This window comes from Protopterus annectens, chromosome 6.part0 (assembly GCF_019279795.1).
Source record: "Protopterus annectens isolate FY-2018-M chromosome 6.part0, PAN1.0, whole genome shotgun sequence".
Classification (NCBI taxonomy): domain Eukaryota; kingdom Metazoa; phylum Chordata; order Ceratodontiformes; family Protopteridae; genus Protopterus; species Protopterus annectens.
The window spans coordinates 447418802-447446294 of record NC_056737.1 but is presented as its reverse complement, the minus strand read 5'-3'; the positions used below and the strand labels follow the sequence as shown (position 1 = coordinate 447446294).

At 42.2% G+C, this 27493-nt stretch overlaps 1 protein-coding gene across 1 annotated transcript in view; it reads right to left on the bottom strand.

Annotated features, from left to right (window-relative positions):
* The window catches only part of KMT5B (lysine methyltransferase 5B), a 1528897-nt gene that overhangs the window by 1476096 nt on the left and 25308 nt on the right, over window positions 1-27493 (bottom strand). The window contains exon 3 of the mRNA XM_044073539.1: window positions 7847-7987. The gene's annotated coding sequence lies outside the window, so the exon portion shown is untranslated. The remainder of the gene's footprint in view (window positions 1-7846; window positions 7988-27493) is intronic.

Sequence of the window (27493 nt, the reverse complement as noted above, 5' to 3'; positions counted from 1 at the left end):
AACCCTTTGCAAACCTCACAGTAGGCATCCATGTGTGAAGGCCCAAGGCAGTAGACGCACTCCCTGTGGGCATCAGACAGTGGGATTTTATGCCCACAGGTGTGCATTTCTTGAAACCAAAAGGTTTCTGATCAGCCATAAGGAGACTGGAGAAAAGGAGATGACGGAAAGAAAAAAAGATAAACTTTTTTTAAAACTAGAAAGAGAGAGAAAAAAAAAACTATGGCATGAGAAACCCAATTAAAGGAAAGGAAACGAAAGACAAAGGAAACTACTTGCAGGAAAGAAAGAAAAATTTGGAAGGTAGAAGGGAATAATAAAAAAATATATCATAGAAGCACAAACAACTAAAACAATTTGTGAAGGAGCGCAGAGCCCAGGAACCTCGCTGCTGAGCGAACACGCAGCAAACTAGATCTGAAGTAGTGTGGGAGTGAGGCATTATGTGTAGAAGGGAGGAGCTCAACTCTGGAATTTCAAGCTTGGAGAAAGTATAGTTGTGTACCTACCATAAATGTAGATGTTAGAGTGTATTCACTGTTGCAGTCATTACACTTGGTTATCCTACTGGCAGGCTACCCTCAGTCGGCCTGAATTCCAAAGTCTAGGTCCGGCGTCGGTTGCTGTCGCCTCTGGAGAGCATCTCCAAGCTCCTTGAGGAGATCTCTCTGAAGTCTAGTGAAGTGGGTTAGGTAGTTCAATGACCGAAGGGCAAAGGTCGTAGAACTGAACATGCGCTTCCCGTATCTGTCCATTATCCTAGACTCTCTGTTAGGAGGATGAACAGACGTAGAAGTCTCAGACATCTCTTTTTTAGTGGCTTGTCGCCACCACCATGGCATCAACGGGTATGTGTTTGGATAAGGGCTTATCTTGGAGTGCTGAAATATACTTGTTGGGCCTTCTAGGAACAGGCTCCATAGAATCTGTTGACTCCCACGCCCTTCGAGACAAAAGATCCATCAACGCATTGAAGGGGCAGAGACACCCAAGAGGTGGAGGGTCGAGACCCGAAAGCCTTCAGGAGCACCAATTCATCCTCAGTAGGGTTAAGGGAGCACCAATTCATCCTCAGTAGGGTTAAGGGACTGCCAGTCTCCCCTCTGCCTAAGGATTTCACGGATATCCCCAAAGGAAATATCCTCAGAGGGGGACCAGTCAGATTCCTCCAAAATCGGTGAGACTGCTGATGTCCAGAATAGGTCTCCAGTCCCCAGTCTTCTTTGGTACCAAAAAAGAACCTTGAGTAAGTTTCGGATCCTTGCTTGTCTGCTGGGAGTGGTTGGATGACTCTTTTTTGCAATAGTTTCTGGACTTCTACGGATACCACATCCCGTAGACTGGGTGGAACTTTTGGGATTCCTTTTGTTGGTCTGGGCTGTGAGATAAAGGGGATGGAATATCCTCTGGAAATAACGTTTTGTACCAATCGGTCTTCTGAGATATTTAGCCAGGTGCCTAGGTACAAAGACAAATGTCTCTAGACTGCCTCCACAGCAGGACAGTCGGGCCTCCTTTCAGGAGCGCTGATAGGGCTTCCCAAAGAACTGATCCCTGTCACCGTGGTTCTGCAGACCCCTCTGCTGCGTGGACTTAGTCTTCCACCATTGCCTCCTCCCTCTGCCCCTGGAGGAGGCTTCACCTTGTGAGTTCAGAAAGGCTCCTTGGGTCTTAGAGAAGCACATTTTCCCACCCCATTGAACTTTGTTTTTCTACCCCTACTACATCTTATCCCAGACTCCTACGGCAGATAGAGTCTTACCATCTTGCTCACATTTGGTGAGGGTCTCTAACTTTTGGTCCAAATAAGGGGGAACCATCAAAGGGGGCATTCACAAACGATGACTTAAAAGGTTCCGCAAAAGAACATAAGTGAATCCAGGAATGTCTTCGCAAAGCAATTCCTGTACCCGCAGCCCTAGTCATTCCATCAGCTGCGTAAGACACGAGGCACATGGAAGAGTTTACAATGGAGTTGAGGGTAGCAAGCTGAGACATCACCTTGTCCACCGCAGAATTGGCTACTGCACTCTGCAGAGATTCTCAAAGCTCCTTGAGGAGATCTCTCTGAAGAAGTCTAGTGAAGTGGGTTAGGTAGTTCAATGACAGAAAGGCAAAGGTCACAGAACTGAACATGCGCTTCCCCCGTATCTGTCCATTATCCTAGACTCTCTGTTAGGAGGATGAACAGACGTAGAAGTCTCAGACATCTCTCTTTTTTAGTGGCTTGCGCCACCACCATGGCATCAACGGGTATGGGTTTGGATAAGAAGGACTTATCTTGTGGTGCTGAAATGTACTTGTTGGGCATTCTAGAACAGGCTCCATAGAATCTGGTGACTCCTACGCCCCTCGAGACAAAAGATTCATCAACTCATTGAAGGGGCGGAGACACCCAAGAGGTGGAGGGTCGAGACCCGAAAGCCTTCAGGAGCACCAATTCGTCCTCGGTAGGGTTAAGGGGCTGCCAGTCTCCCCTCTACCTAAGGATTTCAAGGATATCCCCAAAGGAAATATCCTCAGAGGGGGACCCTTCCATTTCCTCCAAAATCGGTGTCAGACGTGATGGATTCCTGAGGGGAATCTAGATGTCTCCCTCTTACATAACCTCTTCCGAGGAACATCCTCAGTGGGAATCTCTGGGGAGGTCTTGGAAGAGCAGGGTTCCCCCCAAAGGGGTGTACTGAGACTCTGGGTTCCTATGCTTACAGTGAACCTGTGGTAGCAGAGAAGAAGCTGGCACCTTTCGGGAGGAGGTGGCCATATCAGAAGGTTGTGGAAGTCCGAGGGGACAGAGCCTTCCTCATGACATCTTTGCATCTGAGCCGTGGGGCCTCAGAAGCACCCAGGTCCGAAGACACCAAAGACTCCTCCTGCACCAGAACCGCCGGCTCTGAGCCAGAGGTGGGAGCCAAACTCATCCGTGCCGAAGCCCCACGAGGAAGAGAGTCGGAACAGACTTATCGGTTCGACCCCCACCCCGGAACTGACAGGAGAGTGTCGGTTCCCAGATTCTGTCGCCAGAGCAGAGGATATCAGGGTGGTCAGTACAGACTGTTCCACTAACGACTGAATGGCCTCCTCCAGCTCCTATGTCTCGATTCGAGTTGGTAGAGGAGCAGTAACAACAGGAGAGGACTGTCGGTTCCGAAGCTGCTACAGTCGAAACAAGACAGAATTTTAGCAAGCGCCAGATCCTGTAAAAAAGTCTCCGCACCAATCGGTCCACATCCGAATCGGAAAGTCTGGAAGCCCGAGAGGAGACCACCTACAGAGCCAGTGAACCCGGAATCGGGGACCTCAAGGTAGGAGATAACAGTTCCAAGACTGGGGACCGGCTCCTACCAGCAACCTGAACGGTGGGTTCCTAAGACACTGGAGCCGAAACCGTAACCTTTTTAGAAGCTTTTGGAACCTAAGAGGCCTTTGGAGCAGAACTAGATGTAGAGGCTGGAGAAGGTGTTTTTTGTTGACCTGGAGCAGAATCCAAGTCTGATTGGAAAGCAGACTTAAACCCCGCTCCACTAGCTTACGCTTCCTTTCAGCCAACATTCTACAGCTGAACCCATGACAAATAGAACAAACCTCCTGTAAATGTACCTCACACAAGCAGTACACGCATGTAGAGTGGCCACAAGTAACTGATATCTTTTGACTACATTTAGGGCATCTCTTGAACCCTGATATCGCCTTTTCAGACATTGTAATACAGCTAGGTACAACAAGTAGTCTAAAGAAAACCAAGCCTAGCCAGTCATCCAAGTAAGGAAACACAATTCCCCATGTTCCACCCAGTCAGAAGAAAGCAGCAGTACTAGAAATAAAACGGCTGCTAGAAAAAAAAAGTCAGAGTTTTCCCACCAGACCAGAGAGTCCGGAACTTACTCAAGACAGAGAATTTTGGAGCAAGGGAGTTGTGGAGAGGCTAAAGGGCAGAGCTCTGAATTTATGACTGGCTCCCAGCAGGAAACATAGGTATCTTCTGGATTGTCTGTTCATTTTTGCCTGAGGGTACATATCCTGAAGGTCTACTGAGCACATCCAGTCGTCTTTGTGCAAGAAAGGCAAAATGAACTTAACAGTGATCATCCAGAACTTCGTGTACTGATTTTTTGAGATTGCCAAAATCCAAAACTGGTCTCCAGTCCCATTTTCTTTGGCACTAAAAAGAATCCTGGGTAAGTTCTGGACTCTCTGGTCTGGTGGGACCTCTTGGATGACTTATTTTCTAGTAGCTTTTTCCTTCTAGCACTGCTGCTTTCTTCTGACTGGGTGGAACATCGCGAATTTTGTGCACTGTTAAAGGGGGGGCATTATATAACCTCTGGAAATAATCCTCTGCACCCATGAATCTTTTGTAATCTCTAGCCAGACTCACTGGTGCAGGGATAATGAACTCTGACTGCCTCCAGGAGGTGGACAATTGAGCCTCCTATCAGGACTATTGGTAGCATCTGTCAGAGAAAGAGAAAGTTATCTCCAGACCCTCAGTTGTCCGGGCCTCCTCTACAGCACAGGTGGCATCTTATTTTAGGAGTTACCCCCACTGCTCCTAGGGGACCTGTCTCCACATGGATCATATGTCAAGGACCCTGAGACTCTCAACCACATTTTCCAACCACCTTGCTGACTTCTAGAAAAAGGTCCTTTGAGGAGTCGAAAAATGTATGCCCACAGCATACAGGGTCTTACCATCCTGTTCACATCTGGATGACGTTTTTATCCTTGGGGCCAAATAAAGAAACTTCCTTCAAAGGGGGCATTGACAAAAGGAAGACTGAAAGGGCTCCATGAAATAACATAGGCATATTCAGGCATGTCTTCTCAAGGAAATGCCTGAACTTACCGCCCCTGAGGTACTCTCAGCCACTTGTGAGATAAGCCTCATAGACTAATTTGAAATGGACTGTAGGGTAGCCAACTCTGAGTCAATGGAGCTCCCTGCCTCAGAAGTAATGGTCGCAGAGAGGGATTTGGTGAGTTCTTTAAACAAGTCCCTCTGAAGTCTGGTGAAATGTGCCAAATATTTCAGCGACCAAAGCTCAAAGGTTGCTGAAGCATATACATGATACCCGAATCTCTCCAGTGCCCTAGACTCTCCATTAGGGTGATGGACAGAGGAACATTGGCCTGCAAGTTCCTTTTTTGTGGCTGCCGCTATGACCATAGCATTGAGTGGTACACCCTTACTCCAAAATTCCATGTCCTTGGATGGAACCATAATTCTGTCTGGTCGCTAGGGGATTGGCTCAAGAGAACATGTTCCTTTCGCACCTATTGAGAGATTAAATCAGTTAGCTCATTGGTGAATTGAGGCACCCAGGAGGTAGATGGGCAGGCCCAAAGGCTTCCATGAATGCAGATTCCTTTTCGGAAAGGTTGTCAGCTGACCAACCACCTATTTGCTTGAGGGTCTCTAATAGGTCTCCAAATGAGATGCTGTCAGGTGCTGATCTTCAGGACTCTTCCCTCTCATCAAAATCAGTAACCTCCATGACCGACAGATCTGAGAAAAGTCTAAGTGCCTCCTTTTGCACTCCCTTCCTACAGACTTCTTCAGTGGGGTGTTCCAGAGAAGTACTGGAAGAAATCAAGATATCCGATGGGTACCTGGAGATTTTAAATTGGCTGTCCTTCTGGAGCAGGAAGTTGAGGTTCAAGACGCAAAGACATCTGTGTCTGGGAAGTAGCAGCCAATCAAGGTGGATGCACCCTTTCTCTTGGAGCAGAGAAAACTCTCCACATCAAAAGGAGAATGCCTTAGGAAGAAATAAACAGAGTTCTGAAAAGACATGCCTCCGAAATGTCAACTCCTTCTGTGGCGAAAGCAAATGACTCCGGGGTCGAAGCAGAGCTGTCAATAACAGAGGCTCTAAGGGGTAGAGATGGCTCAGACAACCTCAGAGTAGATGCCGATGCTACGGCTCTGAGAGCCATCCAGCTCCAAGCAGAAGATACAATGAACTTTGGGTCTGATGTGGCTGGATAAATGATTCTCAGTTCCAACTGCTACAAAACTAAAGGTCATATCACAGAAGACAAAACACACAGAGTAATAATAATTAAAGGTCTCTGAACCCAAAAGGGTAGGAGCTGGGAGAACCCTATTTGAATTTCTGTTGACAGAAATTTTTCATCATCCTATCCACATCTGCTTCAGTCAAACTTCTGCGGGGTCGAGAGAAGGAAGCAAATCAGTGAGGTCCTGGAGTGGCAACATCTTTCCAGGAAAGGAAATGTGAGCTGAGAGGATATCAGTGCCACAGTGTGAGGAGACAGGATCCGAGGAGAACTATCTTCGTGTTTCTTCAGATCCGATGGTTTTGTATCGGACGTTTTAGACTTTGGATCCAAAGAAATTGGATCAGAGAGTTTGGACTTCAGATCAGATAAGATCGGATCGGACGATTTAGATATTTTAGTAGGTGGCTCTGAGCTCAGAGCAGAAGAGCCTGATGCTTTTTAGTGTCCTTTTTTATCTCCTTTCTTGGAGGTTTGAGCCCAAGATGCTGTATCAGAGGATTACAATGGCATTAATCCTCAAGATTAATTTGTTTTCAAATCAATAAGGGCCCTTGCGTTAAAACTCTTGTACAATCTCATGAAGAGTTTAAATGGGCTGGACCTAAGCAACAGACACAACTTGTGTGCACCAGACAAAGATTATGGTCACAGGCATTACATTTTTAAAACCCAAAGGTTTGTCAGACATCAAAGATGAAGAAAAAGAGGTAAAATGAGACTTTTTTTTAACTTTATATTAGTTAAAAATATTAATTGAAAATAAATACCAACAAAGGTAGGTTAAAGAAACTACCTGAAAGTTAGAGAAAAAAATAAGGAAAGGAATGCCAAGAACAGTATTTAGGGGTAACACACTAAAAAGTATAATGAAGGCAACAGAGGATTAAGTTAAAGAAATAAGGTTATAATAAGAATATAAATAGCTATAAAAAGGCAAAACATTACTATTACTCATGAACATGCGAAAGCAAACAGCGACCACCGTCTAACGCGAAAGCAGCAAAAGAGATCTGAGGTATGGTAAGGGACTAGTGCATTGGAGGGAGAGAGGAGCTCAATTTAATTTTTGTTCCTAAAAGCTGTAAAAAGAGTCGGAAACCGGATGAATGCAATGGCTGAAAAATGATGAATGACATCATCATCATCGTTGTTACCATTACACATTCGTACTGGCCATGCTTGCTTTAATTAATTACTACTGCTTACTGCTGCTCAACTGCTTTTCAAACTCAAACATCTTATAATGTACACAATTTTAGCAATTACTTCCTCATTCAAAACTTTGCTTTTCTACATTATATATTTTACTCTAACAAGACACTTCATTTATCAAAAGTCAAACTTTAGTTGCTAGCTTCTTGCCTGAGCCCCACAAAAGCTTTTAACTCAGTGCACCAAATATAAGCAACAGATCAAACATACTGGAAGAAACCATTTATTAATTTCATCTTGCCTCTAGTGAAAAAAGTAAGGTTCTAGTGTTCATGATAAGGCAATGAGCAAGGATCTGCAGTAGTCATCTGCAAATGGAAGGGACTCAACCCTTCCCTGGCCAACTTAAGTATACATTTCAAAAAGGACTTTCACTGTTCCAAAGTCTGTCTACAACCTCTGAAGTAGACAAGACCTTTTCTTTTCTATTGTGAATTAGCTAGATTATCTATGCTAAGATGCACTATGTGAATGGTAAGTCAAGAAACAATCTTATTCAAAGGAAGTGCAACACACACCTGTCATTCATTTATGTTAACTACTAAAAATGACTAAATGTTCAAATACAAAAGAATGTAACCATTACCACCCCAAAAAAGTAAGGTATTACCTGACTTTCCTCTGCCTTCAACAGCACTATCTTCCATTTCTTCTACACTTGCTCCAGCCACTGAGGATGCAGGTCATTAGAGATCAGGCAAACCATGACTTCACAGCACAAATGTTCCTGCTGAACCATGCTTCTTCACCACTAACAGGAAAACAACACCCTTAGTTTGCTCCAACACCAATCACAAATGATTATCAACACAGATTAACAGAGGCATGACCAACTGGACCTAAAAATGTTGGTACCTTTACACCAGTATGGCAAACAATATGCAATCTTAGGAGTGATATAAGTGAATTTTCACAAAGTACAAGGAAAAAAATATTTAATCCAAATATGTAAAGTGGAAAAGTTATGCCAACAGCACTTGGAGGGGGACTTGAACTAAAAATATAACCAATCAAATTAATGAACATTTTGCTTAGCTCATGCCTAACTACAATTCAAATAAAGAGGGAATGTATAGTAGTGCACATTATAAATCTAAACAATGACTAGACTACAAAGATACTTCTGTCACCTTTCTTTTCTCTTTTGTTTCGTGACACTTCAGGATCCTACCTTGTCTCTAGTTTCCATAATTTTCGAGTTCTGATACCAATACACCTTTCTAGGTCACAAGTTCCTTATATCAACAAGATTCAAGATCAGTGCTCAAAACCATTCATAGCTACAACTGGCAGTAATGCTGAATTCATTTTTCATCACTCCCAACTGTCCTTGTGAAATGGGTTCTTAGTTTCTGGAGACATTTTTCTTAGACATCCTCTTGTATATTTATAAATAGTTTCATAATTCAGTTGTCCATTTACTCTCTCCTTTACTTGGTGGTGGTTATACTCAAACTTTCTGATATACACCACCACAACAAAACAATATGCCTAAGATGCAGTCCTTCCAACTGTCAAACAGCAGCAAGTTTAACAATGTCATTGTAAGGGATATGCACTTGCACACACCAGACATTTCCACATACTTCCTAACTGCTGGGTGTATTAACATACCATCTTAAAGACTGCTGTTTGGATTACCCCCTGTGGAAATTTATATTCAACAATTGATAGTCATCAATTTATTACAAATATGGCTAAGAATTTTAAAACCAAAGGCATAAACTGCTACAATGAAACAGACAGCATACAACAGTCTAGTTTTCAAGCGTTTTGAGGTCTTCATTCTTTTTCTATATTCTCTCAAATCATTTGCATGCCTGCAGAGTTTGTCATTTACAGAAATATAAAAAGGCATTATTTCTTTCAACATAAATTTTCCAATTGTATAAAACATACGCACACCATTACCTGTGGCATAATGGCTCAATACTATGATTTCTGCCTCACAGCTACGATGCCTGTGTTAATTCCTCATCTCTCATCACTGTCTGCACAAAATCTGCATGTTCTTTCAAAATCTAGATGAAAATCAATTCCGGCTACTCAAGATTTCCTCTCAAGTCCCCAACTCATTCTGGTTGACTGGCTATTCTAATCTTTTACCTTGAATTACAATGGCCCCTGCTCCTGTACCCCAGAACTTTGAAGAAACAGTACAGGGACTGGTTAATTTACCAGGTTAACAAATTAAACTTCACACATTGTCAGAACAACGAGGATACTGACCAATACTACGTTTGAGTGACTGCAAGATCAGAAGGAATGCATCATCTGTGTTATTGTGACACATCCGAAGGTAAGAAAATTAAAGAACTTAGCAAATGTTCCTAATACTACAGAATACAGAGAGAGGGAAAAAAGAAGAACAAAACAGATCAAGGTAATTCTGGAGATGCAGTTGTGGTTCAGAAGTAAGGATAGGCACGCTACAGCTGCTGTTCCAAAACTATGTAAAAGTACAGCTGCGATAGGGTACTCCACTGAAATGCTTCACTAGCAGGATCTTTGCGCATTGCTGTTACAAGATGAATGTAATCACAAGCAGAAACACAAGGCTGGACAGAATCTGGAAAATGTCATGAGTTCGACAGAGCAACTTATCAGAATGAATTTCCGTTACAAGTGGTGGCAGCTATTGCTTACAACAGTGAAAGACTTTAGGGGTAATGAGGTCCGTTTATTCCTAGGGTTGAGCAACTTCTTGAGTTAGTATATACAGACTCATGAAAGTGTGTGTGTGTGTGTGTGTGTGTGTGTGTGTGTGTGTGTTGAGACTGAAGAATGAGGGCTAAGATCCACACCACTTCCCCCCAATTTTTGTGCGAAGGTACAAGCCTTAAATCCACACCACTGACAACAAATAGTATACAAAGAGAGATTGACCTTAACAGCACATGGTAAATTAGCAATGGTATCTCCAGTAACAGGCAAAACCTGTTATATCCAAATAAGTTATACACCGATTTCCACACTCCAAGCAAACATTGGTCTTAACACTGGACATCTGACCATGCAGTATAAAGGAAAAGAAAGTTTCTTTAACATGATACTTATCTTGATTCCAATTCAAAACTCTAGCTTCAGACCATTCAGTGACGCAATGGATCGGTATAGGGCTCCAATGGCAAAGGGAAAAAAAAATGAGAAAATGGTGCTGGCTGGCAACCCTTTTAACATAATGTCGGAGGGCAAGGCATCCGCCAGCCAGTCCATGAGAAGGAGTGAAAAAAATTCTAGTATTCAGGTCGGCCAAGGGCTTCCAGAGCAGGAAGTCCGAAAGAGCTATTACTACAACACAAACATCATGAATATCAGCTGGTGCTGGGGTTGGCTTCTTTACTCTCTCAAGAACTAGTCTTTTCTTAGATCATCAGTGCTGTCTACAGTGGTCATGTTTGGTCATTTTCCTATAAAGGGGTCAAGCTTCTGAAAGCTTATTTATGGATCTTCCATGGATGTGTAGAGGGGCAAAAAGATTATCTTAATCCAAAGTAGTACTCAGTAGTACTCAGAAGTATGTGCTTTTCCCAATATGTGGCCAAACAACTATATGCCTATGTACAGGAGTCCATTTGGCTAGATCCTTACAGCAAGCTTAAAAATCTATCATATCGACATTTAGAAGCAAGGTTGTCAACCTAAGCTGCAATGTGCGAATCTGGCCTCCTTACCTATATACAATCAGCTCGAATCTTCTAAGCCAAGACCATTTCCCTTTTCAAATATTCTACCTTCGACTGGATTACACAAATTTACATTACCGCCCCTTGCCTTTACGGTAGCAGAGGTGTGCACCTTCCTTTCAAACCTATCCTTACCCTGTTCCTTACTATCACTGGAGGCTATTAAAGACAATTTTCTTAAACCCACCGCAAAAAAACAGCACCAGAATCACACATTCTAAAGACTTGAACCTTGCCTGTGACATAAATAGGACCTGCTGGAGAGACAGGCATGTATCCCAGAGACAACTACATCTCTGGAACAGGCTCCCCATCCAGATGAAGCAGAATTCCTCCCTAACACAACAAGTGCAACTTGGACAAATGGATGGGGAACAGGAAATTCATCCCTGGTTTGGCACCTAGATTTCTAATGGACATAGGACGCCTGCAAATGGTTCATCTCCCAAGCCCTTGTATACACTTATCAAGGGTACTTACCACAGATTTGGGATGCATGGCTAAGCTTAAAAAGGCCCTTTGGTCATTAGCCTAGTAAACACCCACGAACCTATGAACCAGACAATCCCATGTTGACTTGCATAGCCCTTCTTTTGGCTTTTCCCGGTTAGGGGACGCCACAGCAGACCACCTGTCTGCTCATGATTGGCAGTACAGTTTTACAGTGTCGAGTTGCCAGCCCGGCACCCAACCTTCCACGGAAGGCACACACATGCACACATTCACATCTAGGGCCAATTTACAATGTCCAATCCACCTACAGCACATCTGTGGGATGTGGGAGGAAACCGGAGCACCCAGAAGAAACACATGCAACCACAGGGAGGACATGCAGACTCCACACAGAAGGCACTACAGCAGAGGATCGAACCGGAGAACATCTTGCTATGAGGTGACAACGCTAACCACTGCACCAACGTGGCCGCCCAATCAAGGTGATGGCCCTACAGCCCACATATTCCTAGCCAGGGTGAGAGCTAATCAGCCCATTTTTCCCATTTTCCCCTTCAGAAGCTGGCAGGCTTTTATTTTCATGAAGGCTCCTCCCTCCCTGCTGTGGCCACATGACATATCGCACACCTGTGAACACTTTCCTGACTTGAGTGTGTAATACAAGAAACACCAATTCAATAGCTACTTGTTTGTAAGGCAAGACACACCAACCCAATAGCTGCCACCAGCAATACTCAATACTACTACTAGCCTCAGTGGTGTAGCAGATCACACCCCTTCCCAGATGGGGAGAGCCAGCACTGGCCACTCACAACCACTGCCCCTTCCAGTAAAAATTTTTGAACCTCTTGCATTGCTTCCAATGAAATTATTACAAGGTCAGACCAAGAATCCAGCTGAATTTATGTAGGATCTTAGGAGCCAGGGTCTGGATAGAAAAATTACAGGGATATGCTCCTTTTTGCATTTTTCCCCCTTTGTGCCTCCCAACTAACAAGCACCCACACATTAGCCCTGAGCCCCCGCTCCATACTGGGTATTCTTAGCACAAGGGTGGGAGTGGACAGAAGGGCTGCCATACAGATTACCATGGAAGCAGACTGTACTTTTGCCTGCATCTACCAACAGCAGGCTAAGAGCTTTTTTTTTTGTAACCAGACATGTATTTGTAAGGTTTGCAGATGATGTGGCATTATAGGCAGACTGAGCAAAAACTTCAATTTTGCATTCCATTCTTCTGTCCTTTGCTGAAGGCATATAGGATGAAACTAAAGTACATATAAGACTGTGGTAATGGCAGCAAATTGGGGAAATCAGACGAATCTGAGAACTGAGACAGAAGGAAAGATAGAACAGGTTAATAGTTTCAAGAATCTGGGAGGGGTGATTGAGGAGAAGGAAGTCTGAATGAAGAGGTCAAAGCTGGAATCAGAGGGGTTGCAGCCAAATGGCACAGAGTGTCAAGTGTAGTGTATGACAGAACAATGCCAAAGGAGCTGAAAGGTAAGGTGTACAAAAACAGTGTTGTGACCAGTACTACTGTATGGTACAGAAAACTGGGCAGTAAAAGCAGAGCAGATGAGGAAGCTAGACATGATGGAAATGAAGTACCCGAGTCAGGTAGTAGGATGCTCATTGTGGGACAGACAAAGAAACAAGGAGAAAAGAGCCGAAGCCAAAGTAGCTCCAATTGCAGAAAAGATCAAAGGGAACTGATTACGGTGACTCTGGCACATGCAGAAAAGCAGAACACAATCTGGTGAAGATGATTTGGGACAGACAGGAAGAAGTGTAAACAAGGATGGCCAGCAAAGAGGTGGGTGGGTGGATTGGGTGAGAGATCTGCAACAGTTGGGCATGAGCGCTTGAAGAAGGCGGGAGCATAGCAATGAATGAGAGAGATAGTGACTTAAAAATACCCCAACCTCATGTAGAAAACTGTGCAGAGGGTTGATGAGGATGTTTGTGTAATATTCTGTATCCCAGTGTTTGAACCTCAGGCATCTGAAGGGTGAGTGGCATGTCTGTACAAAAAAAGAACTAACTAAATATCAATGGCCTTCTGGAAGAAGAAAGGAATCTCCTGATGGACAGACAGTGGATGACAAACATTTGCAGACATCTGGTAGTCGGCATCCTTCTGTGGTGCATTACCAATCACAGAAGTGAAATTACAATTTGATGCATGGCCAACCTATCTGGAGACTACAATCACTTTAGCTACTGCTTTCATCACAACCAGTCCTACGACTGAGAGAAACCCCAACCAAACCTTTCTATACAGAGGGCAGGAGAATTACAGCCTTGACAGCAAAGTATAACTCGGGCTTCAGTGTGTCTTGTCTGGGTTAGTATAGCCTCAAGTACTTCCCTCAAGTACTTCTATCATTTTCTTAAATCAAAACATCCTTGGTGATCTTGCAGCACTTCATAAGGAAAGAAGTCACCTTTAGTTGCTCCATTCTTAATGTAAACGAACAGTGGTCTTCTCTTCTCACTGCGTGCTTAAAGCATATTTAACATTCAAATTAAGTTGTACAGTTGCAGTTCATGCCAGGTAAGAATACTGCTCAGTGAAAAGTTGTGCAAGTATCTGAGATTTCAAGGGCGATAAGCAAATCAGATAGATGCAAAGATGGATACCATCAGTGCAGAGGATGAAGTGAACAGGTGGCATTAAAGTTACCAAAGATGAACAGTAAACTATCAACATTTATGACTAAAATGGATGCAAGTGATGCTAATCTAGGGATCACCTACTATACACCGAACGTTCATTATACTGACAAAAAGGAATGCACGACCGGTACACAGACAGTACATTACGTCGACACCACACATTGCCGACAGTAACGAGAGTCACCTTGTGTAGCTGTATCTCTTCCACATCCAAACATATCGCTTAATAATGGCAGAATCAACGCTAGAAGGACCAGGAGAAGTTGGGAATTGTTACCCTGTTGTGAACTCGCAAAGAGGGAAGGAAATGTTACAAAATGAAGGGTACCCATACAATCTAGAGCATACAAGACGGAACAGGCATTATTGGGGATTAAGGAAAAGCCAAGTACACGCTGCAGGGGTACAGCAGTAACCTTGAAGAGCACATATGGGGAAGAATTACTGAAAACAGTTACACATGACCACAGTGCTGATCCGAGTGAGACTGAATGATATATACTCACAAATGAGATACAGGTACGTGCCCAATACAGCAGAGATATGCCATGCTCTATTGTGGAAGATGCATTAGCATCCACATCCATGTCTGCCATCCATAATATACCAAAAAGGAAGGCCCTTTGTATATATATATATAAAAAAAAAAAATATAGGTAGGGTTAGCAGAAAACGTACTTTAACACCAGGCAGACGTGAAATCACATTAATGAACACTGATGGTAATATGTACAATCTGAAAGAAGGGTGCTTCATTAGTAAGCGCATTGCTGATAACACAGCTGACTCTACAGTGTTTGCATTTAGCACTGTTAGTAACCTGTATGATCTCAGCCGAGCAACCATTTGGAAGCTGGACATCACTTTTCTTTCAAAAAAGGTGCGAGATGCAGGCAGCTTTATAGCATACATGGTCTTTTAAAGACTGGACGTTATAGTAAAGTTGTACCCCTACTCTATGCTCTCATGAGTAAAAAAACATTAAAATGTTATAATTACCTTTGGCACGCTCTGTTTGGACTATTGCCAGAAAATAGCTTTGAATGTCAAGTTAAATACATTGTGTGATTTCGAGATATCAGCCTTAAGGAGCGTGAGCTTAAATTTCTCTGATGTGCAGTCCAAAGGGTGTTTATTTCACTTTGGACAGAATATTTGGAGAAAAATGCAAGCTTTGGGCCTTGCCTCTACATACAACAGTAATATGACGTTTCAACTGTCAATTAAATCACTAGTTGTGCTAGCGTTTCTACAATAGGAGGAAGTGATTGACATTTGAATTAGTGAAAACTACTATCCCTAATGAAGGACATGAGCTTGTGAAATATTTCCCCGAGTACTAGATGTATGGGAAACTGAGGAAATTTTTATTACTAGAAATAACACGTCTATGAGATTTCCTCCACTTTTTCCTGTAAAGTTTTGGAACATAGCTGAACTAAATGATTTGTTTTTGCCACGAACACAAAACTCGGTGGAAGCGTGGCACCACAGATTAGAGTGTTTACTAGGTAGTTGAGCTACGGACCTGGATGTCATAATGCATGCTTTGACTAGGGAACAGGATCGTAACGATGAATTAAGTGCGAGAATGTCAACTGGTGTTCCTCCATCTCCTAAAAAGCGGAGGGTTGTACATAGGCATAATCAGTTTCAACAAGTAATTGACAACAGAGTAGAGTACTCTCCACTAGAGTTTGTGCAGAGTATAGCTCGTTCATTAAAGATGTAGGATGAAAAGCTGGCTGTTGCACTTTGTTTGGACTATGCGTTATATTGGAAATGTAGGATGGAAAACTGGCCGTTTTTGTTTGGACTATACTTCATATTTTGTTTAAAGATGAAAAGGACTTGAAAATGCACATATTATGCATCTGTTAACATATTTGTCGGGGAATGACACGTCTGTGAATTGTGGTTCGGTGTTTTGCACGGTCGGTGATTAGGAATGTCTGTGGAGTCGGCGTGGGTTCTGTTTTGTCGGTGTATTGAACGTCCAGTGTATAGTAGGTGATCCTAATCTAGATATCAGACACCATTTTGTAGCAACAGACGAGCAAGGTAATGAAGGAGCAGGTTAATAAATACCAGAGTGAAGTAAGATGGACAGAGTTTTTCTTCATCAATAGTTTCTTGTCCGAATCTAAAAATAACCACCAGACATTTCGAGGCCATGCAGGTCTGCAGATTAATGGGCTTAAAATTAATGTACCCTTCCGTTACAAAGGATGGTGTTAACTTTGTCTCCCTGAAAGCATCGTTATTTTCTTTTAGAGACAAAAGAATGAAAAGGGACTCCAACGTGCAACTTTAAATATGGTGACACACAAAATGAATGGACAAACTACTAGAGTATATTTTGAATTAATCTTAACTGAGGCTTCATCTGACTTCAATTAATCTTCAAATCTTTTGACGTATGATTATGACTAAAGCTAAACTGTTGTGATTTCTAGTGTAATTCTGCCTTCTTTTAAATATGGAAACTGTATTTTGTGAGATGTGACAGAAAAGGCCATTTTCCCTTTACATAGAAGTAGATGAATCTGTGACGTGCACAAGTCAAAATAACTTTTTTTTTTTACTTCACACATTAGAAGAAAAAAATGTTACGGTTGCATAATAGAAGTCTTACGTCTAGCTTAAATCACCTCTGCATTGCTAAGGTGCTATACAATTTGTTTTAAATGTATTACTAGGAACATGGAAAGTGTGTGCAATTAGCCATTTCATCTGTTGCAGTGATTTTTTTTTTTTTTTCCAGAAATGAGCGTTCCTGCACCAAGAAGGCTTCTGTGATTGCAAAATATACAAAATAATTATGTTTGCCTAAAGGGGTCTTCCCTTTAAATGTGTGAAATTTATAAGTGGTAAGGAAACAGTAGAGTTACTGTTTGTACAGCATGTTGGGGGTTACTGATGATTAAAAAAAAAAAAAAAAAAAAAAAAAAAATACAGCTCATATTTCAAATTAATACAAATAAATTAAGAGTGAAATGCTATTGTGAAAATGTATGAATGAAAATTGGAAGGGGACTTTAAAATCTTTTCGATGTAGGGTTTCTCATTATATTGGGAAAGATCACCACTGAGCTATGATGACATTCAGGAATGTTCTAAACTGGAAATGTGCGACAGTATTGCCCAATAAATACATTTTAAAGAGGCATCAAGTTGATTACGCTGAATGAAACCCACTCACAGCAGAAAAAAGGTCCTTTTTTGACATTAGGCTCTGGGTTTTGCAACAGTGTGGGCTACTGGACTGCATTTTCCTGGGAAACCCCCCCTTGAATGGTGGGGTCAAAGAGCGCACAATTAGACGGTGCTGTACAATTTCTGATACCAGCATAACTAGACTATTGCATTTAGTGCTGAAGTCCTTGATCTATCCTACTCAGAGCATCTTCCTATCTATTCTCCATGGCTGGTTTTGTCACCTTGGAGAATCTCCATAGTCTAAAACGAACCTCTCCTGGAATAATTTTCTACTTCAAGAATAAACGAGAAGTTTGACTTGGCAGATAAGAAATCAACACATGCTTTTTAACAGAAATTCTCGTATCTACTGTTTCTGGGCTTTGGAAAGGGTCTCATCCCTCATCACCTGAGGGACTACATAATTTTATTTTTCTGGACCCGGATTATTGACACCCAGTTCATATGCTAATACTCAACCATGGACTCCTTCCACTGTTTTAGCACATTAAAGGGGCACATAATATAGTTACTTGGGGCACCTCTTTCCCACTTGTTTTATTACATAAATTTCCCTTGTTAAAACATCTCAGGAAGCTTGCACAAGTCTTGCCACATGGCTAGAAAATTGTTTCAACTAGAGAGGATTTGCTCCCTGAAATGAAATTCTACTAAATGGGTTCTCTGGTTATAAACTCCTTGTTGGCTTTGCTGGGCCTTCTCCATATGTTCGACAAGTACAGGATTATATTGTTCGCAATGATTCTTGCACACTGTCACAGAGTTCTATGAAAGTCCTAAACAGAACTTCTTCTGATTCCCAAGCTTCTTTGACATAGCCAATAGCCCCTCCATACAAAAATTCAAAAGGGCTAAAAAGCACACGGAAGCTTGGGAAACCTCCCAAGATCATAAGCTAAGACAACCCCAAATTCTTCCTCTCAGTTTCTATCAAGATTGCAAGGTTCTGTTACACCTTTGTGACTGGTATACAGAGGTTCTTAATCCATTTTACTTGAGAAACATGGCACAACTGTCATTATTCTAGACACAAATTAGGTCCCTTTGTCTGTTACTGTGGGAATTCCACCCTTGAGGACAGAACAGCCAGCTCCCTAACTTTACAGAGTTGGCCATTCATAAGGGAATAGTATCTAGGAACACACAGTAGTCATATTGTATACTGGTATCCACCACTGACCTTAATTTTGTTTTAGAGAAAAAAACTTGCTCCACCTGAACCAGCTAATCTGGCCAAATTGAGGTTCTTAACATGGAAAATAGTTTTACTGGATTGTTCTGACCTCTGCAAGAAGGGCATCCAAGTTGCAAGCCCTTATGGTGAGTCGACCCCGCCTCATTTTCCACAAAGACAGGGTATCTGAGAACTAATCCTCCTTTTATGCCTAAAATGGTATCGAGTTAAACTTTAAGCCAAACTATCCACCTCTCCGTTTTCTTTCCTGAACATAAAAATGAGGTTGAATGGATGAGTCATAGCTTGGATGTCCCCAGACAACTCTAGTACTTCACAAAACTAAATCCTTCTGATCTTCGGATCAATTGTTAATTTCTTGTGAAGGCAAGAATGAGGGGATAACCTGTGCCAAAACAAGCTACTTGCAAATGGTTGCCTAAGGCGATAGTCTTGTTATACTCACCATGACAAATCTATTCCAGGCTGGGTCAAGGCCCACTCTACAAGGACCTTGACTTCTTCTATGGCGTTTTGGAAAGGGTTGGATTCTTGACGTACTCTAGAAGCTGCTACTGGGTCCTCTGTATATATGTTTACAAAGCACTATAAAAGCTTGATTCCTTCTCTATGACTAGATAATACTTTGCTAGGATCATTCTCCAGGGGATCCTGGATCGTTCTTCCACCTCCCAAATAGAGATAGCTAGGATAATCTACCCACACAGAAGAGGCTACTGCAGCAGTGATCAATAACATGGAACACACTACAGCTGTGTAAACTGAAATTACCGTAACAGTAGATGTTGGAATGATCACTACTGCACTAGCAACTCCCACCTATAGCACTTGTTTTTTGATGTGTGCTTTTAATGCCAGGTTATAGACATGGTTACTCCTAGCCTTGTTCTTTCGGGGATCATCGCTCTGCTGGCAGGAAAGCTCTGAAGGGCTGTGCTCAAACTTGTCTTTTAGTCAGCTCAGCTCAAGCTGCTTGACACTTTCTGGTGTGTGGAAGGTACTCTGAAGCTTTAAAATCTGGACTGGTCTATCCTTGCAGAACAGAATCCATTACAATAACAATAATAGTAACAATAAAAATAATACATTAAAATACCAAATGCACAAAGTCCATATCATTCCTCTTAAAGTGGACCTCAATTAAGGGTATGGACACCAAAGGATTTTTAAACCCAGAATGAGGAGCCATCCCTACATTCTGGATAGCTTGTGCAGAAGTTCTTCATTTCTTTTATAATTCTGGACCAATAAAAGTGGGCTAGTATCCAGGCTTCAGTCTTTAACCATTTCCAAGTGGCCACTCGAAACATAGCTGTGTAACATTTTCATTACCATGGTCCTAAATTCGCTTCAGTACCAGCGACTAGCAAAGTGGTCACACAAGTGCATCTGTCTGCTGACAAAACAGTGTCAGGGCTTTCAAAATATGACTGTAATGAAAGTACGTCTGAAACACAAACATCGCACAGCATGACAGGTAATAAATGGAGGACTGCATGACGACAAATACAGTTTGGCATGTATAAGCAAGTGTGATATCTGCAATTGCTAAATACTGTCACAGATCATTTGCTTATGTCTGCCATCTGCAACTACTGAACACTATAAATGTTTATTGTAAGTACGGCATGCAAAACTAATGAATTCTCCTGATATATATATATATATATATATATATATATATATATATATATATATACACATACATACAGCTACAAATCCTACAACAGCATGCAGCCATGGCTTCAGCTAAGAATATTACATGTTGTGTGTGTCTGCTTGTCCTATGGTCGGAACAGTAGTGGCAGGCTGGCAATGAGAATGCATTGTGGCAATGAAAACGCACTGTGGAAAGTCTATGTGCTGTATATACACATTTGCGCAAGATAGGCACACAGTGAAGTTCATACAATTTGTGCAAGCTGCTACCCAGGAAGGCTTTTACAGACAACCACACATGGATGTGTTCCACAGACAGATTAAGTCTACTCAACAAAAACTACTGCCAAAACAAAATGGGGGGGGGGTCACACTGCCAAATGTTGTGCTACTGCAGACCAATGAAAGTGTGAGCATGATATCCACTGACCACTGCTGACATTTTTGTACACAGTCTCCCCTAGTCCTGTATAGCAGTTATACACTGCACACAATTCTCAGGCTATAGATGGGACATCCTACACCTTACCGGTATTTAACGGGACACTTTTGTGTGAAGTCATCTCAAGTACTCTGCCAACAAGACACTACTATTCTGGTGCACATCCCCTTTACCAGGTACTACTCAAAACTGTGCAGTAACACACAGAAACAGCTGCACTCCTCTGGTTAAGCACACTGTCCAAGAGAGATCTATACCACATGTATACATATCTGCTGTGTAAACAGAACAAATGGTGTACATAGACTATACTACTATGTCATACAAAGTGGCTCTAGCTAAAATGATTACCACTAAACAAAAAACTAAGAATATGGACTACACTCTCCAACCATTCTACTTAAATGGAAGATGGAACTACTATGGGAAGTATTGTTTTTAGTGCTTTTGCTGTCAGGCTTGGCTGTGACTCCTTGCATCCCCAATCTCTACGAATACTAACTCTGACATCACACCAACCTGGGAAATATATTTTTCTTCTACTCAAACATAGTGTAGGTTTAGAAACCTGAGGGTGGGGGAGTGAAGTGTTTGTGTGTGTGGTGAGGGGTGCACAGAGGACAAGCCACCCCCCCCCTGTAAAAATATAAGCACCAGAATTGAAAGTTTACCTACCATACTGCAACAGTTCACAGAACTGCAGCAAGCTAATCATCAGCACATTTTGGGCAGCAAGCTAATCATCAGCACATTTTGGGCAGTACACACAAAACACTGGGAGGCTACAGTAAACCCCCAAAAAATCTTTGTAGGAGCATACATCTAACATATAACTTCACAAATTAAGTTCAGATGCACCACAGAAAACTTACACACACTGCTTACAATGGACCACACTTGTATACAACCAGCATTCTGTGTTGATGCAGGCTGGTAATATGACAAACTTGGAACAGTAACACAGATGCAGACATGTGGGTTCGTCCCACATACAAACATGGTTATAATAAATACACTACTATAAATTTATGTCAGAATGCATACACAGGATTATGTAGGTACAGCCAGAAATGCACTGTGCCACCAAGTCATGGAGAAATTAAACAAAAGTTTAAACCTTTACTAGCAGCCACAGAAACTAGATGTGTCAAGATGCTTGCTGTTCAGTGCCATACAGCCCTCAGTCCGGTAAAATGCTTGTAAGCAAAACAGCAGTATTAGACAAAGCACACTAATACTGCAGGTGGCAATGCATGGGTTACCAAAACACAACTGCCAGTCTCAGCATCTGCAAACCAAACAGCAAAAACATTTGTGTATGCCTGTTTTACACATACTGTTGGGAAGAAATTTAGGCTCTCCAAGCAATGCTGATGCCACCTTAGTTACCAGACAGGCAAGTGATGCTTCATAAAGACATATTTCATAGGAAGTACATTTGTACGGCGTGAATATGCTACTGGCTACAAACTGACACTGTATGCAAAGGCATGCACGCATTTCTCCGATATTGTGTCACAAGTAGGAGGTGCCAGACAGACAAAAAAAAAAAATTCCTTGCATGTGCAGCTGTTTATCAAGAAATGGCACGTTATGGTCAAAGAATGCCTAGGTAATGTAAACAGGCACAATGCTAGAAGAATCAGCCACAGTGCACATTACGTCCACAAGCTGATGCATCTCAGTGCCTCACCAATGAGTTGACGATAACCAAACACGTACAGACTAAGATCAAATAAATGCGCATTATTTAAATACAAGGAGAAAATGTCTAGTTGGTCCAAGGTTGCAGCAAGACAGAATTCCTTCACCGTTGTCAACATTACGCTGCGATGGCTATAAACATCTCAACAAGAAAATGGAACGACTGTATGGGTCTTACAGACTGCCATCACATCAAAACAGTTTTTTTATTTAAAATACACAGTAACAACATACCTGATTAGGTCATCTATTGAAACAATGTGCATATGTCACTGTTCATGCCGCCACTACAGCAAACTTGCAATGCTATGTATGGATCAGCATTACAGCCACCCATTAATGCTGTTCATAGATGGCATAACACACAGCACCCAATTCTAGCTGTACATTCCCAGATACAGCCCAAGACTCTGTAGTAGGTAACTGTTACCAATGGTGCTGCCCTGCTGTGCAATTAACTGTACTTTTAAAACAGAAGCACACTTTTTTCTGTCAGTTTAAAAGTTTTTTTTAAAATAACCAAAACCATTTTTTTCTCTGGGTAAATTGTATTTACTGAACTACCAAAAAAAATAAACTTATTTAACTGCCATTGCGCTGCTTTCAGATCATGGGCAAGAAGAATTTACTGTGGAACAAACTTAGCTGCGGGCTGCACTAAGCAGCACACTGGTGACATCTAAACAAACACAAATGGGATATTTACTTATTTATCTGACATTTGTTTGCTGGGAAAGTCCAGCTGGTCCAGAAAGAACCCATTTTCAGTGGAGGCACGGGAAAAAAAAAAACTCCACTAAGAGACAGGATTATAAATAAATAGTAACTTTCAAATTAGCACTGTAGTAAATTAGAAGTTATGTACTCACCATAACGTTCCATCTGAGTAGGTGTATTCATTTGTCTGCAACCTGTGGGTTATGGATCCGATATCGGATCCGAACCGGCATGGTTTACCAGCTATGGATCCAAGCTCTCAGCTCCTCCCCTCACCCATAATGCCCTGCTCTACCCTCATGACCTCAGATCGAGTTTGCCAACAGCAAGAACACCCTGAAAGGGTAACACATAATATGCAGGAAACTGAAAGGCCAGGGGGATAGGAGGGCGGGATGGTTGCAGACAAATGAATACACCTACGCAGATGGAACGTTATGGTGAGTACATAACTTCTAAATCTGAAGTAGGAGATTAATTTGTCTGCAACCTGTGGGACAGAGTCCCCAGCTACCTGAATCTTGGGCGGCCATCATGGAAGGATATTCCGGAGCACCGCGGAGCCAAATGATGCTCTACCCCTAGATGCAAGATACAACTTATAGTGGGAAATAAAAGTATGAGATGAAGCCCACGTGGCTGCTGCACAAATATCATCTAGAGGAATCCTAGCCTTAAAGGCTGCCGAGGTAGATACTGACCGGGTTGAATGGGCGTGTACACCCTCCGGTGCGGGCCTTCCTGAAGCTTGATAAGCCAATAAGATACACTGTGAAATCCAGCGAGACAGAGAAACTTTAGAAATTGGCTTGCCCAAATTAAATTTAGCAAAGGAAATAAACAACTGGTCGGATTGCCTATGACCAGCCGTTCTGTTTAGATAAAATCTAAGTTGCCTGTGAACATCTAAGGAGTGAAGCTTGTATTCACCTTTGTTTTCATATTTAGGAAAGAAAACAGGGAGGTTAATGGATTGATTAATGTTTGCTTCAGAAGCTACTTTAGGAAGAAAGGACGGGTTGGTCCTGAGGTAAACACGGTCCGGATGAAATACCAAGTAAGGAGGTTTAGCTGATAATGCTTGGAGCTCGAAACTCTCTTGGCCGATGTAATGGCTACTAAAAAGCTGTCTTGAAAGACAAGACTTTGAGATCCACCGTAGCCGCTGGTTCGAAGGGGGGGGCGGTCAAGGCCTGGAGAACTAAGGAGAGGTCCCAAGGAGGAACCGCTTGTTTTACAGGGGGCCTGAGAAGGAAGGTACCTTTAAGGAAAATTTTACACAACTTGGCTGACATAAGTGGACTAGAGTCATGACCAATGTGATAATGAGAAATTGCCGCCAGTTGTACTTTGACTGTGGAACTGCTGGCACCATCGTTAAAAAGAGAGGTTAGAAAGTCAAGCACTAAAGGGAGAGGAACCGTGAAGGGATTCAGGCCTTGCCGCTCCGCCCACAAACCTACACTTTCACACAAATAACCAAGAAAAAATCTAAATTTTGCAATTTAAATACTGAAAACTAGCACTTAGCTTGAGAAACAATCCGGTCACCATGCGCGGCAAACGAGATCTGAGGTCATGAGGGTAGAGCAGGGCATTATGGGTGAGGGGAGGAGCTGAGAGCTTGGATCCATAGCTGGTAAACCATGCCGGTTCGGATCCGATATCGGATCCATAACCCACAGGTTGCAGACAAATGAATCTCCTACTTCAGATCAGTAGAAACATTCCAAGTAACAGTAGCACAAAATATAACCTTCAATCACAAATATAAAAGTGTACTCTTCATATAAAATATACAGGCTTAACAGTTACCTATCAAAACATCTACTCTTCATAACATCTAAACTCAAAACATCAAGACCATAACATCTAAATTTCAAAACATCTAAAACTCATAACATCAAATCTCAAAACACTGAAAACTACAAAGCAACTATAAATAACATCCTACAGAGTTTTTACTATGTTTATGCAGGGGGGCAAGCCCCCCTGCACCCCCACACCCTCCGTAAATTAAATATGCTAACTCCAAGGTTGCACTACAGTGGTGGAAAAAGTTAATTTCTTAACCCCACTGTAGTGCGACTTTGGAGTTGGTATATTTAAATTTAGGTGGTGGGGTGGGGGGTGCAGGGGTGCTTGCCCCCCTGCATAAACATAGCAAACATTGTATGGGATGTTATTTATAGTTGCTTTGTAGTTTGAAATGCTTTGAGATTCGATGTTATGAGTTTTAGATGTTGTGAAGTTTAGAGGTTATGGTCTTGATGTTTTGAGTTTAGATGTTATGAAGAGTAGATGTTTTGATAGGTAACCGAATTAACATGCAGTTACACACAGAGAATTATTCGGAAGACGTAATGTAGGGTGATATGACAATGTATCCCATAATGTTTTATATGGATGCTCTCATAATTTCTCCAAATCTTTTGGGTTTCTAATACCATGACAGGAATGGACGCCATTTCTAAGCCAAAGCATGATTCATGAAATTAGTATTGTTTCAATCTTTGATGTCAGCCAGAAGTGCTATTCGCAGCACATGCAATGTGCCCAACAATGACTCCTCCTGCAATTTGTACAGAATTACATGCATTGGTAACATATCTAAATGCGACTGTTGATTATTTTTTATAAGACCCATTGCTCCTACTACTATTGGAACTGTCTGGGTATCTTTCTTCCACACTGCTCTAATTTCTGCCTGCAAATCCTGACATTTTATGACCGTCTCTCAGTATATGAAACACTGTAGTCACTGGGTGTAGCGATTTCAGTGATCAATGCTACTTTTGTCTTCTTTTCATGGACCACTATATCTGGTTTTCTCGCATCTATCTTTTGAACTATTGGGAATGGGTGATCCCATGCGATGTAGACTTCATTTTCTACAATGCTTCATGGCCCATGTTTCCAGTGTTTTTCAGCTATTTCAATATTATAATGTTTGCACAATCCCCAGTGCCAAACAGTCTTGCCACATTATTATGTCTTTCAGTATGCAGTACTTCTGCCATTAATGTCACAATCAGCAACAAGGTGTGCAACTGCTTCTAGTTCAGTTTTACAAAACTTACATTTGTCTTTCTCCCACATGTTCAATGGACTTTGTAAACCAATGTGTATGCAGTCCACTATCTTAGGCCACCAATATTAACCTTTCTTCTTTTGGTTTAAATTGGCCTCTCCTTAATCATTCCTGCATTCGATCCTGATCAACATGAGGTTGTTCCGGGAGATGCATTTTCCACATTTCTTGCCTTCTCATCTGAACCTTCACCTTATATTCTTTTGCTATTTTGGCACATTCAGTTGCTGCCGGATTTTTATCTACTTCTGGTTTAATTTCCATTCCTGGTTGACACCGATATGCTTCTGCTAGACTAGGTAGGGAAGTCATCTTAGATTTATTCTCTCCTCATGTTTCAAAACTTTCACTATGTTTGGGTCTTGTGAGGTCAGCAGATATGTATGCAGTCCCACGATTTGTTCCAAGCATGGGAAGTCTCTGGGACAGGAATCTATCCCTCCAGCATGTCCCATTTATTATTGTGGTGAGGTTTAGATCCCTAGAGCGTGTGGCTCGAGGGGATATGGTTTTCTTTAGGTGGAGCATGTCCATCAATTCTGGGTTGGACATGGCCTTGTATGTCAGGCAGAGATCACCTCTGCGTAGGCGGTATGCAACCGAGTACAGCTGGAGTTTCTTCAGTCGAGCTGCATAGGGAATCTGTTTGGAGGCCAGTGATCCTCTTGGTAAGGTACTTCTGTGGTCTTTACAGCTGTTGCAGGTGTCTTATAAGGTACATCCCAAATGGGACATTGTACTCTATGAAGGGTCTGATGAGTAGAGGGGCACAATGACCTCTTTTGATCTGGATGCGAACCCTTTTGCGATTAGGTGGGCCACATAGAAGGATTTTCTAACCACTTTGGCAATGTGATTATCAAAGGAGAGATTACTATCTACTTGGGTCCCCAGATCCCTTATTACGTCTTCTGTATTTAGGGGACTTCCACCTATGTGGTAGTTTGAGGGTTCTTTATTTTTTCCAAAGGGGATGACTATGCACGTTTTGGCATTTAGCTTGAGGCCATGATTTTGACAACAGATATCCGTCTCAGTGAGACCCTTTCGGAGGATGTGTGAGTCAGCCAGAGAGTCAATTATAGCCCCTAGTTTGCAGTAGTCTGTGAACTTGGTCAGGCACAGTAATCTTGTGCTTGCCTGTACCTCTGAGAAGTATATGCCGAACAGGAGGGGTCCTAGGACTGAGCCCTGAGGAACGCCACTTGTAACCAGTTTAGAGAGTCAGACCCAGCTCCCGCAACTCCCACCATGTGGGTTCTGTCCGTGAGCCAGTTGGCAACCCATCTTGTAACATAGGGGTTTATATTCAGGCTGGTGAGCTTGTCTATAATACCAGAACAGGGAATGGTGTTGAAGGCCTTTGCGAGGTGCACCACCTTTCCCTTGTCTATAGCCTTGGTAACGGTCTC